The sequence below is a fragment of the Echinops telfairi genome, unplaced genomic scaffold (genome assembly GCF_000313985.2).
Source record: "Echinops telfairi isolate 266 unplaced genomic scaffold, ASM31398v2 ScPeMD7_25;HRSCAF=90, whole genome shotgun sequence".
Classification (NCBI taxonomy): domain Eukaryota; kingdom Metazoa; phylum Chordata; class Mammalia; order Afrosoricida; family Tenrecidae; genus Echinops; species Echinops telfairi.
In genome coordinates this window covers 1,793,555-1,798,777 of record NW_022103922.1, presented here as the reverse complement: position 1 = coordinate 1,798,777, position 5,223 = coordinate 1,793,555, and positions in this window count along the sequence as shown.

The following is a 5,223-nucleotide window of genomic DNA, read 5'->3' as shown; positions in this document are numbered from 1 at the left end:
GCTCCACAGGAAACCCTTCTGGGGGTCTACGGCACAGAGCACCAGTGGTTCCTGCTCAGGCACCAGTCGGGTGGCAGAGACCACCAACCAGTTCATAAACTGCTTCACCGGGAGCACCACAAGGAGAGCCCTTGGAGGCCTGTGATGGTCTCCTAGACCACCTGGAGGGAGCAGGCCCTGAACCCCCAGGTGGAGTTCACTCTGCCCCTCTTCTGACGGCTCCACAGGCTGCCAGGGAGTTCCCACCAACATCTCCACTGGGCCTGCGTGGAGAGCCTTCTGCGGGTCTGGTTTGTCTTTGCGCTGCCTCCAGGAGCTTGGAGGAACCCACTCTACCCCCCAGTGACTTGGTCCCTGCTCCTGCACAACCCCTGGAGCTGGGCAAAGGCCCGGGGACACCTGCCATAGCTTCATGGGGAGCCTTCGGGAGTCTGGGCTGCCTTGCTGGGCCAACTGCAAGTGACTCAAGAGCTGACAGCTAGTGGATCAACTCCTACCCCAAGGCCGGAGTCTGCGAAACCGTGGACTGATGCCTCCCCCACCTCAGTGCCACAATCATGCTGTGTCTGGGCCGGTGGGCTAGAGAAACAAATGCATGGTCACTCATGTCTAAGAAAGAGCTTTATAGACAAGAGCAATTGTGTATGAGAAAACACCCCAGCCCAGTCCAGATCAAGTCCTTAAGCCTGATATTAGCCCAGATGTCCAATACCAGTCCATGAATTCTTCAGACTCACACACCCATGCAATGACGCCGAACTCAGGAAGATCACAGGCCAGTGGGTGGGAAGTCTTGTGGATCCAGTAGTGGTGGAAGCAGCTCAGTGCTGGCAGGGGTCTCCACAAGGCTTCCCCAGCCCCCAGGGTTCTGGCTGCATCAGGGTAGCTTCATGCAGTTTCTCATCAGAAATGTCTGTCTATTGAAGTCATCAAGCTGCAACCCGATAGACAGGGTAAGCTCCATCCCTTCACTCTCAATCGTCTGAGACGGACATCAGATTGGGTAAGAAGCACACCTGGGGAGCTTTGTGGAGCTCCAGGTATTCTTCCTGGGCTCAGCTTTGTCCAGAAGCAACTAGAGAGCCCACCTGTGCAGGTATACTGCTCAGCACCCACCGGGAGCTGGAGAGCTCCCCAGGGTTCCATGACTCCCACCGCCATCTCCTGGAGGTCCGGCTCGCCTTCTGGGGCCACGTCCACAGGGAAAGGAGGAAACGTTGGGGGTGGCCGGTGGCTTGAGCGGAATTGGTCACTGGCAAGTCTGCCCACGGCTTCACCGTTGACAGCCCATGGGGAGTCTGGGTTGCCTTCTGGAAGGAGGCACATAAGGAACTTCCCACCAGGCATCGGGCACATCCCCCTGCCCCAGCTCAAGTGGCATAAGCTGCCTGCAAGCTTCACCACCGGTACAACAGGGAGAGCCTGCTGGACGTCTGGGCTGGCTTCTTGGGCCACCTCTGCATGGGAGTCGAGAACCCCCTTGTCGTGTGAGCCCCTCAGCTGCACCCTGCGGGCCACTGTGCATGCACACACCCAGCTCTTCCATCAGCAGCGCCACCGCTGGCACCACCAGCAGGGTCTTCAGGAGGTCTGTGTGGCCATGCCAGCTTCACCCCAAGGCCCATGTGGGGACCCTCAGTGATTCTACACTGCTCCCTGGACCCCTTCCAGAAGCACGGGGAGTCGCCCAGCCAAGTGGCTCCTGTGCCTGCAAGCGCTGCGTCCCCATTGCAGGAGAACCTTCTAGAGGTCTGTGTCACCTGCCCTGGGAAGGAATTCAAGGAAATCCTGGCACTAGGGACCCTGTGCCTGCACTGGCTCTGGGGCAAGGTGGCTCCACCGCTGGACCCGGGGACTCCCACTCCTGCGAGTCTGTGAGCAGCCTCACCCCTGAGCACAGGGAGAGGACTGGAGGTCTGTCTGTCTGTCTGTCTGTCTGTCTGTCTGTCTTCCGCCACCATTTCCAGAAGCAAATGATGAAATGATGGTGATGTCGGTCTTGATCTGCCCAGCCGCTGGAGAGACCGGCGAGGCCGTCGCCACCTCCACACTGGCACCTGGGAGCGCCTGCTGGAGTCCCGGGTGGTCCACCTGCACCCTTCCAGGGACACACGGAGGGTTCCCAGGAGATGATACGGGGGCTGCCAAGAGCAATCACCAGTGAGACCGCCCGAGGTTACCCCTGAGGTCTGTGGGAAGCAGTGGGGGTGTGTCCTGACGCCACACCGTCACCGGAGCTGCCCAGGTCACTAGGGAGTTAGTGAGCAGTTTTAAGGCGGCACTGCAGTCAGGCGGCTGGGGATCTGCGTTGTCTCCCGAGGCTTCTCCGAACGACCCTTTCACAGGGGTCGCATAAGACCATATTTCCAATGGTCTTAGGAACCGAGACACCACTCCTCTATCCATCTCCAGGCGGGTCCGCCCACGTGCAGGGTCACCACAACGTGAAGAACTGTATTACCGGGTCTCAGCGTTGGGAAGGTTGAGGACCACTGCTCTAGGAGGGCGGCAGGAACTGCCTGGTGATGTGGGTTCACCTCCTACACCCCTTGTGGAGCCAAGAAAGCAGATAACCAAGAAGGCCATCACCAACTTCACCGTGGGAACCCACCTGGAAAGCCTGCTGTGGCTCTCTGGGGTCTTCCTGGATCACTTCCATAAGTGGGTCTAGAAGCAGCCCGGGGAAGGGGGGCACTGTCCTTCAGCACCACCCCTGGGACTGCATAAACCTCCAGCAGGCCTGGCGGTGGCAGCACCGCAGCAGCACGACGTGCTGCGCCTCCTGGGGACTCAACTGTCTTCCTGAGCTGCCACCTGGGCTGTGGGCCTGGCGCTGGAGGGACCGCCAGGGAGTCCACGGCCAGCAACCTCGGGAACCAAACCAAGCCCCGTCCGGTTCCGGCACCACCCTGGAGACAGCAGCTGCACCAGCAGGGGGGCCTGGGGGTCGTCCTGAAGCAGCTCCAGAATGGCCCCAAGAAATGGGGGTCCTGCTCCTGAACAGCCACCGCAGCAGGGCAGCAGCCTCGTCCTCGCCCGCTGGGGTTTTGTGAGGCCTCCTGGTCCACTTCCAGCAGAAACGACTTGTGCTACAAACCCTGCCGCACCCATACACCCCCTGGAGAGCCTCTGGAAGGGAGCTTGGAGCCATCTCCCTGGACTGTGGGGTGCACTCACCAGTGAGCCTCCCACTCCCCGGCCATTTCACACTCCGGGTGGGGTGGGGTGCAACCATCTTTGTTTGCAAACTCTGCCACGGCCCCCACCTTGCTTTGTAGGGAGCAAGTGCACTGTCTGAGGCTGTGTTACCCAGAACTCCACTTTCTCGCCTCGGAGTCTCTTGGATTCACAACCGTGAGAGAGGAAGAAGTGTCACCAGCGGTCCCTGGCAGGGAGCCTGCTGGGAGCAGAAGCTCACCGACAGCCCCCTCACGCCTGCGGGCGCAGTGTGGCTGCCCTGCTCACCAGCCAGTCACTCAGCACCTCCACCATCAGAACCAGCGAGCGTGCCTTCCGGGGGTCTGGGTGAGGGAAGCGTGCCAAGAGCACTGGGTGGCAAGCTGGACCAGTTCCGCTGAGTCCAGCTGGGGATTCAGCACGGGCCCAGCACGGACAGCCTGGATCTGGCTCCCGAATCACCGGCCTCGCCCTCTGGTAAACCCAAAACAGGTCCATCAGCAGCTTCACCGCTGTTCCCATGGCCAGAGCCCTCTGGTGGCCTGGACTGTGTTCCGGGAGCCCCTCTTGAGGCAAGGCAGGGCCTGTCTGGCGAGGAGGGGAGTCCAGGCAGAGCACTCGGGTTGTCCTTGACACCATGCCACACGGCGTCTTCCAGATGCCCCGAAAGCCTTGCTGGACCAGCTGCAGAAGCCGCTAAGAGCTGCCCGGGAGCAGGCTCTCGCTTGGGCATCACCAGTGAAGACAAAGCAGCCTGGGCACAGGCCGGTGACAGGATTCCCGCCTGCTAATGGGAACCCATCGGTCATGGCACCGACAGTGGACCAGGCCCAGGCGTGGCAGCAGAGGACCGCCAAGTTCACCGGGAGCTTCACCACTGGCACCAGGCAGAGAACCTTTCTTTGCTCTGGGTTGCCTTTGGGGCACGAACCTCTAGACGCAAAAGGAGGAACCGGCGGGTGAGTGGGCTCCTTCCTTTCCCAGCATGGCCACTGCCAGCGAGCCCACCCACACTGTGTGGAGAACCTTCTGAAGGTCTGGCTTGTCCTCTGGGCGCCCCCTCTAGAAGCAGATCGAAACTCACCTGACAGAGTGGATCCTGCTCCGGCACCACACCCTGGAGCCCCGAGATCGCCGGTGCTTCCCTCAGCAGCCCCAGCGGGGAGCAGCTGCAGGGCTGGGGCCTCCAGGTCCAGCCCCAGGAGCACAGGGAGACTCTCCTGGTCCTATGGATCCGCCTTCTGCACAGCCTTTGGACTGGATCGATCTGAGTGATCCCATCACTGACAAGATGTGGAGAGCCTGTTGGAGGTCTGGGTGACCCTCCTGGACCACCACCACCCCCTTCAGGACCATGTGGAGAACCACTGGAGCTGGAGAGCTCCCCAGCATGTCCACTGGCAGCTTCGCCCATGGGACCATGTGGCGAACCTTGGGTGCTCTTGGTTGCCTTTCTGGGCCACCTCTGATGAGGAGGATTGTGCTCTCAAAATGCGCCCGGAGCCCTGTGGTCATTGCTGAGTGTCACCAGCTCAACACTGGCACGTCACGAAGAACTCTCTGGAGGCCTGGATTCACTTCCTCCAGAAGCAAGCCAAGCAGTGTCTGGTCCCGTGGCTCCTGTACCTGCTCCCCCACCAGAGCTGGAGGCGGTTACCAGCCGCACTAAGAGGACCCCACGGGGAACTTTCTGGGGGTCAAGGTTGTCCTTCCGGGTCCCTTCCAGCCTGTGACGTGGCTGCTGGAGCTGCACAAATCACTAGTGAAGCCACCCCCGCCATCCACACAGGTGCCACGCCGCATGCTGACAGCCCGCTGGTGGTCTGCACTGGGCCCCGGGGTCCCTGCCAGACACATCAAGGACACCTGGGCATGTGAGGCCCGTACCTATGCCCGCACCATCTCGGGAACTGGATAGACCACCAGCCTGTCCCAAACTGTGAAGGACAGCTTTCTGGAGGCCAGGGTGGTCTTCTGGGCACACTGTCTGAGATAGTTTATTGTGCCAGCCTGGCCGATAAACACAAGTGGGATTGACTGAAGGGC